Here is a 12,661-nt window from a genome sequence, read left to right on the forward strand (position 1 = left end):
CCACTTGAAAAGTCCCCAAATACAAATTGATGACTTCTTAAATAACATCCATGAAAGGGTTAGAAAACCAGAATTTCACTTAGGAAACATTGAAAGTGTTTTTTTTTTTTTGCCAGGAAAAATACAGTTGATGGTCTGTAGCTCATACATTTAATTTTTCTTTTAGGTGGGAGTAAAGGGAAGAGGTGAGAAGGAGTAATTATTTAGGCTCTAAGTTTTATAAGATTGAAAATATAACCTTTCTCAGAAATCAAGGGTATCATCTAAATATCATCACAACACCCTGAAAATCCTGAATCCTTTAATGAGCTGCTTCCCCTCCCCCTTCAATCACATATGCTCTTTCTTCAAAGTCTCTTCTCCATTTTTGACTTTCTGGGGGGAAAATAACCTTACCACTTTTACAATTTTAATTATTATTTTTTAATTTATGGAATTAAAAAAGCATTTCCAAAACATAGTATAATAAAAAAGATAATTGTTCATGAAATTGCAACTCTAATATATATATATATATATATATATATATATATATATAACTTGCTATTCCTTTTAAATATATAATAAAGTTATCATGTAAATTTCTTTTTTCTTTCTCCATTCCTCTTATCCTAGAGGTAGCTACCATTAGACACATATACATATAAGTATATATATATATATATATATATATATATATATATATATATATATATTCCCATATATACTTATATGTATATAATGTAAAATTATTCTATACATCTATTTATCAGTTCTTTGGGTGCAGATAGTATCTTCTTTCATATCTTCTTTGTAGTTAATTGGGGCATTTATAATAGTCAAAATGACATTCACTCAAAGCCATTCTTAAAACAATATTACTGTCACTGTATACAATGTTTCTTCTCATTTCATTCTTCATAATTTCATGTCTTTCCATGTTTTTCTAAGATCATTGAGCTCATCATTTCTTGTGGAACAGTAATATTTCATCATATCATAAATCATATACATTACATATCATGTACCTTGCCTCTTAAAAATATAGATTTAACTGGTCTTAAATCCTATTATCAAGGTGTTTTAGTTGTGAACATATATTTGAGGGAACCATGAAGCAGGATAACTGGTACAGAACCTTTTGGTCAATTCTATAAATTGAATGACAAATATTTACTATATTTTATGTGTTCATCGCACTACTACTTTTCAATTTGAATTCCATCAATTTATCCTTTTAAACTAGTACCAAATAATTTTGATGACTGTTTTATAAAATAGTTTGAGGTCTGAATGTTTGATTTACTCTTTCCTTCTACTTTTCAAAAAATTATTTCCTTTAAGATTATAGACAAGTAGTGTCAAACTCAAAAACAGGGGCCACTAGTCTTTATATAAAGATCCCTGTGAACTGTATATTCACTTAATTTTAAAATGTAATATTATGAGGCAGCTAGGTGGCACAGTGGATAGAGCAATGGCCCTAACCTGAGTTCAAATCCGGCCTCAACACTTGATAATTACCTAGCTGTGTGACCTTGGACAAGTCACTTAACCCCATTACCTTGCAATCCCCCCAATGTAATATTATTTATGCTTTAATATGTTTTTATTTATTTTGTTAAAAATTTCCCAATTACATTTTAATCTGGCTCAGGTTAATGTGTTATGGGCCATCAGTTGTATGACATTTCTGACACTTCTGTTCAAGATCATATGCAATTTAAAATGGATTCCTTACTATATATACGTTTGTCTCTATGAAAGAATCTTTAGACCTACATCTACAAAATACTTATAGCAGCTCATTTTGTGGTGGCAAAGAATTAGAAATTGTGGAGATGCCCATCAATTGGGAAATGGTTGAACAAATTGTAATATAAAAATGTAATGAGATACTATTGTGCTAAAAGAAATGATGAGCAGTCAGTTTTCAGAAAAACCTGGAAAGACTTCATGAACTGATGCCACATGAAGTGAGCAGAACTAAGAGAATATTATATTTAGTATGATGATCAACTATGATAGAGTTGTCTCTTCTCAGCAGTACAATGATCCAAGACAATTTCAAAAGACTCATGAAAAATGTTTTCCACATTCAGAGAAAGAACTATGAAATCTGAATACAGATAGAAGCATACTATTTTCACTGTTTTGTTTCTTGTTTTGTTTCTTATGATTTTTCTCTTTTGCTCTGATATTTTTTGACAACTTTACTCATGAGGAACTATATATCAGATTGCTTACTGTCTTTGGGGGAGGGGAGGGGACAGGGAGGAGAAGGGAAGGAGAGAGAAAAATTTGGAACTCAAAATATAAAAATGAATGTTTAAAATTATCTTCACATAAAATTAGAAAAAATACCATTAAATGAAAAAATATAAAAAAATATTTTTAAACAAGATAAAATAACCTTTAGTAGTTTGAATTCCATAGGACAAAATGTTGTTGATACTGCTCTGAGTAGTATCATTATTTTCATTTTATTGGACTGACCTAAGCATGAGCAATGAATATATTTTCAATTACCTGTCTTTGTTCAGTTTTATAAGGAGTATTTTGTAATTGTATTTAGATAAATCTTAAGTGTGATTTCATAATGAAGTTATTCTCAAATATTTCCTGTTTATTAGGCATTTTGAATGGGATTAATCATTCTCTTACTACCTTCTGAATTTTATTGCTATATAGAAATTCATTTTTTTATTTATATTTTTTTAGATTTTGCAAGGTAATGGGGTTAAGTGGCTTGCCCAAGGCCACATGGCTAGTTAATTATTGAGTGTCTGAGGTCATAGAAATTCATTTTTTAAATTTTCTATGATTTTACAGACTATTATTTTAATTTTTTCTAATTCTCTATGGTTTTCTAAGTAAATCATCACATCATCTGAATAGAGATGGTTTTCTTTCCTCTTTGCCAGCATATATGCCTCTAATTTTATTCTCTTAGATGATGTTCTCAAGATTTCCCAGGCACCAATGGAGTGAAACAAGGATGTGCCCTTGCTACCATACTTTTTTTTTGCATGATGTTTTTAGCCCTGTTATCAAATACCTTCACTGAGAATGAATATGACCTCAAGGTCAGCTTTAACTTGAAAAGGCTATAAGCCAAGACCAAAGTTGAGGAAGTGATGGTATAGGATCTTCTGCTTGCAGATGATTATGAATTCAATACAGCCTCTGAAGTTGAGATGCAACAAAATATGGATTGATTCTCTGCTGCTATACTAATTTTGGTCTAACAATTACGGGAGCTCCTTTCATCTGCACTATACCATATATCCACGAAACTATTGATTACAACAAATGGAGAAGTTTTGAGTACTGTGGACAAGTTCACTGACCTTGGCAGTATCCTTTCCAAGGAGGTTCACATTGACAATGAGGTTGACACTTGCATTGCCAGAGCTAGCTCAGTATTTAGGAGGTTCTGAAAGAAAGTATGGGAGAGAGGAGGTATTAGACTGACTACCAAACTGAAGGTCTACAGAGCCATTGTGTTGACTTCATTGCTATATATCTGTGAAACCTGAACAGGAAACTGAATTGTTTCCATTTAAATTGCTTTAGGAAGATTCTGAAGATCATCTGGCAGGAGAAGATGCCAGACATTGAGGTCCTTTCTTGAGTTAAACTGCCTAGCATTCCAACATTACTACAGAGAGAGCAACTATAATGGCCTGGACACATTGTTAGAATACCAGACATATGTTCACTCCCCCAAAAAAAACTTTTATGGAAAACTCACACAGGGCAAGCACTCACATGGGGGTCAGGAGAAGCAATACTGAGACACCCTGAAAGTCTCATTGAACAACCTCAGTATTGATTGTACAGCTTGGGAGATACTAGCACAGGACTACCCAGCATGGAGTATCTTTATCAGTGAGGATGCTGCACTCTAATGAAGCAGCTCAAAGGAAATGTGACATCTGTAAGTTTAGAATATCCATCCCAGGTATTCACATGGACTATTCATGCCCAACCTGTGGTAGAGTATTCTGAGCTCTATTGGTCTGATCAGCCACAGTAGAACACACTGTAATTTGTCTTAAACATAGTGATGCCATTTTGGTTTTCTTAAATAACAAAGGACAAGAACCAACCAACCAACCGACCAGAATAAGTGAAATGAAATATAAAATAATAATGCAAAGGAAGAGGGGCAATTCTTCATGCTATAATTTTATTTTTATTTGGATAGTGTTTAATGTTTCTCTATTGCCAATGATGTTAGCTTTTATATATTTACTTTTTTAAATATCATATTAAAAATAACCTTTCTAGAATGTGATCAAAAATCTTTTACAGTCCAGAGGAATTTTTTTAAGTGATAAAGGGATTCCCAAAAGATAAAATAGGTAATTTCAATTTACATGAAATTGAAAAGCATTTGCATGAACAAAAATAAAAATCTTTCTCTCTCTCTCTCTCTCTCTCTCTCTCTCTCTCTCTTTCACTCTCACACATACATAAAGAAAAAAGGAAGTCTGGAAGAAGGGTAGGTTTGATTATATTTTAGTTGATATGTTTATGGGACAACCAATTTGGAATGTTCAAAAGGCAGTTAGTAATATAAGACTAAAGCTGATGAGGGATAGACTAGAAAAAGATATCTGAGAGACATTTTCAAAGAGATAGTTACTGAACGCAGGAGATACTGAGAGAGAGTAAAGAAGAAGAGGGAAGAGCAGAGATCCTAGGACATAACATTGAGGTACACCCAGTTAGAGAACAGAATATACATTAATACACAAAAATGTATATATATATATATATATATATATATATATGAAATTATGTCAATATGTATGTATATATACATATATTTGTATGTACACACATATATGTGTATATATATATATATATTTGAGATGTCTATGTAACATCCAATCAGAAAATATATGTATATATATATATATATTTCCCTGCTCCCTAATTATATATATATATGTATGTTCGTGTATATATAGATGCATATCCTCTCTCTCCTCCTCCTCCTCCTCTTCTTCTTCCTCCTCCTCCTCCTCCTCCTCCTCCCATACTTTATTTTTTCAGGTGTTTTGTGGATATATAAGTCTGTGTATATACAATACAAATACATATATGTATATGAGTATGTTTATTTCTGTGTTTATCCCAAGACTGCCCTTGACCCTCTTTTCTCTTTATACTAATGAACACATCTCAATGAACACATCTGCTCCAGGGGGTTTAATTATCATCTCTGTATTAATGACTTCCTTCTCAACTTTAGTCTTGAATAACCAACTGCCTATTGAACATTGTAAATTGGATGTTATATAAACATTTCAAATTCCACATGTCCAAAAGAGAACTACTATCCTTGCTATACTACTTATTAAAGATTATTTTCTAAAAACTAATTGATGACTATCTAACTAATCAATAGGAAGCACACTGGGAGAGAGTTGTGAGTGACTTTATTGGAAACCCAAAAGCCCCAGGATTTGCTTTAGAAGCAATTGCAACTTCACCCTTATTGGACTCCAGCCCACAAATTCAAGTACATATGGGAGACTTTATGAAGGGAATGTTCTATGTTGAGAAAACAGCAGGGATGGTTAGATGTTCGAGAGCAAGGAAGTCCTAAGTGCTAAGGGAAGTTACAGGATGAGACAGCATGGTTTAGAAGTCCGAGAGCTAGAAACAAATTTACTAGCATATTGACTGTAGCATCACCTTTTAGAATTTTAAATAGCTCAGCCAGAATTCAGACACTTCCACTAGTCTTATTGTTAGCAGAGCACTAAAACTCACTTGATTTCATTCTTCAGAAAGTCTGGCTATAGAGCAATAACCACACCATTGTAGTTATTGGCTATATTAAGATCTTTCTTAAATAGTTCTTTTGTGCATTCTTGCCACCTCTTCTTAATCTCTTCTGCTTCTGTTAAGTCCCTATCATTTTTGTCTTTTATCATTACCATTTTTTTCTGCACGAAACTTTTCCTAGATATCTCTAATTTTCTTGAACAAATCTCTTGTCTTTCCAATTATTCTATTTTTTTTGCATTGCTTATTTAAGAAATTTTATCTCTCTTTTCTGTTCTCTGGAATTCTGAATTTAGTCAAGTATATCTTTCCCTCTTTGCCTTACACTTTCCTTTTTTTCTCTCTTTTTTCCTTTTTAAAACCTTATCAGACTGCCATTTTGTTTTCTTGCTCCTCATTTTATTTAAAATTTTGTGAGTAACTCTACTAAATAAAGATTGTATACTTCATTCATATGCTGCAGTGTTGTCTAATGGAGTTCAGTCTTTTAACTACATAAGTTTTCTTCCTAGGAGCATAAACTGATACTTTGGGCTGTGACTAACAATCTCAGCAGCCTCACCTTTATTTGAAGTCTTGACTTTGAGAATATGGGATGTAAAGGTTTATTAAGAACTATGAGTCACCTGATAGCAAGACACTTCTCTTCCTCTCCAACATCATGGTTCTGCTCTGAACTATGTATCTCTTTTGTTTTTTCCCCTAGTAACAAATGTTAGAAAAGGGAGATTACCCCTTTTCTTGTGCTATATCTTGACATCCTGAACTATTCTAAGTCTTTATTAAGGCAAATGGAAAGAGAATGACTCTAGAATCATGAAAACCTAGAGACATGCTAAAGGAGAAGACAGTCAGCATGTTAAATGCAAGAGAAAAGAAGAATCAGAATGACAAAAAAACAAGAGATTTTTCATATAATGAAGTTGGAAGCTAAACTGAAGGTTTTAAATAGAGTAGAACAAAAGTAAGCAGAGACAACAGTTGTAGATCCTTTCTTGAGAAGTTTATCCATGAATGGGGAGGAAAAATATAGGGCAATAGTTTTTAGGGATAGTCAGATTAAGACAGAGTTTTTATGTATGGAAAAAATGCACATATTTGAGGAAAGTTGAGAAGAAGCTTATAGCTAGGGAGAAATTAAAATAAGGGGAAAGAGGGATGAAAGTGAGAAAGATTTGCTGGAGAAGTCAGGAGAAGATGGGATCAAAGGTATATATGGTGAAGTTTGTCTTGGCCCAGAGAAGGGTCATCTTTTTTGGAACACTGAAGTAGAAGAGGGGATAATGAAGGAAGATAGGTACCTTCACACCCAGGCAAGTGATGTGAGATAAGGATATAGGGAGAAATCAAGTATTTGGCAAATAGTCTCATTTTTTTCAGTAGAGCATGAAGTGAAATTGAGCCCTTGGCTGAGAGAATAGGGGAAAGGGTTTCTAGAGAGATGTTAATATTTGCAATAAGCCTATGTGTTTGAGATTTGAACTCAGATTTTTTAACTTGGAGTTCAACTGCACCCAGTTGCCTCTAATATAGAATCAGGCAGTCTTGGAATTCAAACTTTGGCTTTGACCACAAACTGCTATAGCATTATACTGCATGCATGAATTTCTTCTGCAACATTTAGTGTTTTTCTTAAACACTGCTAGCAATGGACAACTTATGATCAGTAAGGCTGAAATTAATATTATGCCCTGTGGTAGGATATGATTGAGAGATTTGACAATGGCAGAACTGGGAAAGTAAGGCATAAGGATAATATTTTAAAATTCTGATAGAAAATCTTAAGCCACACAAAGTGCATAAACTATGTGAAATGTGAATTAATAAATAAAATAAGAAATGGATTAATAAAAATAATTTCATTGCATAAGATATTTATTTGTTAAGAGATCAAATCATTTACTTGATCTGTAAAAAAGGGAGGGGAGATTAGGTATTCTGCCATCAGCAAAAGTTCTTCTAAGTGCCAGTTGCAATTAAAGAGCAGAAGTAAAATAAATGAGAAATAAAAAAAGCTAGAAATGAGCAGATGGCCAGGCTTTGAGCTTGGTAGGATGCTATAACTTGATCTGTCTTATCATTCCAAGTTAACAAATATTAGGGCATTAAAATGCATGAAACATGGTGTGTGCCCCATTTTGCAATATTTTTATTATCAAATGAAAATTAGGATAAATTGAGTGTTTGCATTTTATTCATCTGAGTAAATGCTGAGTCAGAAGAAGTTCAAGAAATGAGAAACTGGAATAGTCTACATCTGGGATTCAATGTAGTATCTGGTTGTATTGTCAACAGACTCCCAATGGTTGGCTTTAGGATGGTCAGCTAAGATAACTTTGATCAATAATTATTGCCCAAAGGGACCAGGCTTTCATTTAGAATAGATAGAGTCTAGACTGGGTAAACTGGGTAAAAAGACAGTTTCTATTTGAAGGGAAAGAGGAGTTTTCCTTAGGTCACATGTTTTATTGAATAAGGAAACTAAGCATGTTGAAATCAGGGGTCTCTCCATCTTCCTCTGGGTGTATTCTGTAGCTAAATCATGTCCTTTAGGTCCTAGTGAAATGCTTGTCAAAATAAATTGCAATTCTATAAATGAAGAAGACATTATTCAGACTGTCATCTGGATTGCACAACTAAAATACACTACTTAAGCAAGGTTTATGCTAAGTTTGAGTAAAGACTTTTTTCCTACTCCTAGGAGTGTCTATTGCAGAAATTTCAACACTCTTTTGATGTTGTTGTTTTATTTTAAATCAAACCTGTGATTTCATTGGTGTAGGGATCTATTAATCAAAGCAAATGACAGGCCATGGAAAGAAAAGATAAAGACAAAAAGAACAATGAAATGATCCCTGGGATTACACACACATTGTAAAGGGAGAGACATGTAGAGACATATATACACATAGAATATTCTTCCTTTGCTAATTCAGACCAGCATCTATTCTGTAACTATGAGTCTTTGAGGGCAACAGAGTAGTCATTATGTGTGAAAGACAGGATTTGAACCCTTCTTCCTAATCATTCTTTTTAATTTTTTTTTGTGAGATAATGGGGTCAAGTGACCAAACCCATCTTCCTGACTCTGAGGCCAGCACAACACATCAATTCTTAATCTAGCATTCTGATTAAACAATTCCAATTCCAAGTACAGTCATCAGAACAAGTGGGTTAAACCCTCATCTGCATGGTTAGAAGTATTCCCAAGAGCATATGGTTAGCCCTGGACTCCAAAACTTTTTCTCTCAAGTGGATTCCAAAGGGAAGTGTCTACTTATGGCATCATTTTGCTCTTTCACAATGTAAGAGATGGGTTTTAATTTTCATGTTAAACTCTGGAGGGAACTCTTTTAGATGGACTTGGAAAGTAAGATAATATTTGCAAAGTATTTTGCAAAAAGTTAAACTATATAAATATTGTTATTATTATTTCACTCATAGGAGAATTATGTTTAGATAAACATATACTCATCTATATCTATAAATATATCTTTATTTCTTTTTTAAATTTTATTGCTTTTATTTTTAAATTTTCCCCCCACCTACATGCAAAAAGCAAGTTTCAATATTTACTTCCAAAACCTTGAGTCTCAAATTCTCTCCCTTCCTCCCACCCTACTTCCCTGATTGTGAAAGCAAGTTACTTGCTATAGCTTAAAAATGTGCATTACTCCAACAGTCATGTTGTAAAAGTAAACATAACTCCTCCCTGCCACAAGAAGAGAAATCTAAAGAAAAATAAAATGAGGAAAATATGCTTCTATCTGTATTCAGACACTATCAGATCTGTCTTGGGGATGGATCTTTATCATAAGTTCGTTGGAAAAATTACTTCAACATTTTTTTTCCTCACAGTTGCTATTGCTAGCTGTATTTCCCTCTATCCTATTCACCCCACCCCATTTATTCTATTCTCTCTCCTTTCACCCTATCCCTCCTCAATAGTATGTTGTATCTGACTATTGTCTCCCAAAAGCTTTCCTCTCTTCTATCACCTACATCCCTCTTCCCCTGTCCCCTTTCCCTCATCCCTTTCCTCTCTTATTTTCTTCTAAGGTAAGATAAATTTCTATACCCAATTTCTCTCTCTCTCTCTCTCTCTCTCTCTCTCTCTCTCTCTCTCTCTCTCTCTCTCTCCTTATTCATAGACATTTTTAGTAGCATATTTATACACACAAATATTTGTGAAGGGGGAAATAATTTCCTCTGCTTTGTTGCCATTATAACTTGGATATATGAATTTGTGGGGATTTTTCCTCTAGAATATTGGAATCAATAAAATAGCAAGCATTTATTAGGTACCTTCTCTGATCCAGACACTGTACTAAGCACTTTCACAAAAGAGAAACAGAGCTGGGAGATAAGTTCTTAGCAACTTCAATAAAGGAAGGGTGAGTATTGTCCTATAGCCTTCTTTGTCTGCCACAATGAGGCTAGTCAAAGGGAGAGTATAAAATAGTAACTAGAATGTTGATGAGGCACCAGGACAAACTGCTAAGTCAACCAATAGGTATTCTTCTTTGTACTTCCTTTCTAGGCACCTTTATTTTTTCATATTCTTTCTTCTGCCACCATTATGTCCATTACACACATGTATTCATATATAAAGTATACTCACATTAAATATATAGATATACATGCATATACACATATATGTAAATAGATAAATAGATGAGAGTTGGACCTGAGTTAGCTAAATAGACAGTTAATTTTCCCATTCCCTTTTTTATAATACTTAAGAATTGATTCCTAAGTTTCCATGATTATAGTTCTCTTATTTACCTAAAACCAGAAACTTTTCTTTATAAAGTATGTAATAACTAATGACTATATTTCAATACCTAATGAAATATGTATATCTATTTGCATCCATATTTGAATGCTGATTAGATGATTTTTTAGAAAGGCAATAATTATAGTAATAGTTACCTGAAAAATGTCATTCTGATTGAACAGATAAACAAACCCAATATTAGCAGCTGATGTAAATATGTGTATATAAAATTCACCAAAATAATCCCTTAAGGAAACCATACAAGATGCTTGAGGAGAAAATATGTAAATGTAATTTTAAAACAGCCTAAATATATATAAAAATATTCCTAAAGAGACATGTAGCAAATTACATTATAAATATGTATCATTCTAAGAAAGATCCAGAAGACATATGTTATTTCTCTTTTTAGGTAAGTAATCTATGACAAAAATAGAAAAACACATTTTAATATGTTCTTAAAAGCTCAGGATTTACAATACCAATTACCATTGTTTGTATAAAAACTAAACTTAAGAATTTGAGAACAAAATATAACTGAAACTTTCTTGTTCCTCACAATATTAAGGTCTAGAATCTTAAAAGAGAAAAATAATTTAAAGTCCTCAATCAGAACAAAGATGTTCAAGTTCATCTACAGAGTGTTTTCTAGTATATTTTACAGAAACCATTCATTTCTCTGTCTTTGATTTATTCTGCACAGCCCATAATTGTAGACTTTGTTATTTTTGCCAGCACAGAGCTAAAATACAGTGAACAGAGAAATAGAGATAATAAGTAAGTTGTTGGATATTTGCATCTCATAGTTGCATAGTTGAAAGTTTCAGGCTATACTAGATGAATCCTAACACTAGGATGTGAACTATTCATCTGTATGGGATTTTGGTTTTAAGGATGTAGTATCTATCAGACATATTGATACAATTTTGAGGGAGCTGTAAGAATTTTAGAAACTTCCATTCTGGACAATTACATTTGTCCAATTGCCACTTGGTATTTGTCATGATTAATCTTCCATATGTAATCTTGTCATGCCACTCACACTCAAAAATTCTCCACAGTTCCCTATTAGTACCTATTCAAACTTTTCATTTTTGCCTAGGACTCAAGACAATCAAAAGCATAGCATCATCCTACTCTTCCAGCAGCTTTGGCTGGAAAAGTATTCATACATATAAATATGTATATTATTTTCATTCATTATAGTCATCCAAAAATGGATGTAAAGGTAGAGTTGTACACTATATTCCACATTACAAGTACATGCAACATGAACTATATTCACTTTGACCAACAGAACAAGTTCACCTAGGATTGACAACAGAGTGGATAGGTGAGGTGCAAGATTGTGAGGAGTTAAGGTTGGCACCTAGGTTGTGACTATTCCTTCCCTCTATGGTAACAATGAAGTTTAGAAGAGGGAATTTGGGGAGGGGAAAAAGATTATGCCCAGTAGATTGTTGGTAATGCAGTGTTCTATCGGGTTGACTGACCAAAAACACATTGTATAGAATTGAATTGTATCAGGCAAAAACTACTCAAAAACAACTCTAAAAGGATCAGTTGAACATTGATAACTCTAAAATTTCACTTCCACATTGGTCTGATATAGACATTCTTTCAACAGTCAGTGCCTGTGATATGTCTGTCCTCAAATCCCAACTCATCTAAATCTGACTGTAGCTTCAGTCAAGCAAGGGATGACAGCACAGGAACTTAGCACCTGAGGACTACTCACTAGAAGGACCATTACCTCTAGGTGAGAGTACCAACCTTAAAATACCACATAGTAACTTGTAATGAAAGAGAGTGACTTAAATTCAGAAAAGTTCAAGATTGAGCTCTGACACATATTATATACATGTCATCTTGGTTAGTTCTTATGATAGGTACAATATCCTAATCCCTGACTAGTGAGTTCGGTTAGTTTTTCCTTAAAAATGCCTTAAAAGCATCTTTGAGACTTGGTTGGCTAGGTGCCTAAGAGCTCAGGTTAGACTTCCTGATTCCTGAGTACAGAGCAGCTATAATGAGTTGGGGACACTCATACCCTTGATAAGTGGGAAATTCAAGGCAAGGAAGCTTCACTCATCTGAATCAATG

General features: G+C 33.3%; 1 long non-coding RNA gene across 5 annotated transcripts in view; it reads right to left on the reverse strand.

The window, feature by feature from the left end:
• LOC141493213 (uncharacterized) overlaps positions 1-12,661 on the reverse strand; it is a 186,931-nt gene that overhangs the window by 148,764 nt on the left and 25,506 nt on the right. For 3 of the 5 annotated variants that reach the window (XR_012470150.1, XR_012470152.1, XR_012470151.1), the window contains one exon: positions 556-3,415. This is a non-coding gene — a long non-coding RNA (uncharacterized LOC141493213). Of the gene's footprint in view, positions 1-555; positions 3,416-12,661 lie in introns of those variants that run through there. The other 2 variants (XR_012470154.1, XR_012470153.1) reach the window with 1 other exon arrangement.

This window comes from Macrotis lagotis, chromosome 7 (assembly GCF_037893015.1).
Source record: "Macrotis lagotis isolate mMagLag1 chromosome 7, bilby.v1.9.chrom.fasta, whole genome shotgun sequence".
Lineage (NCBI taxonomy): Eukaryota > Metazoa > Chordata > Mammalia > Peramelemorphia > Peramelidae > Macrotis > Macrotis lagotis.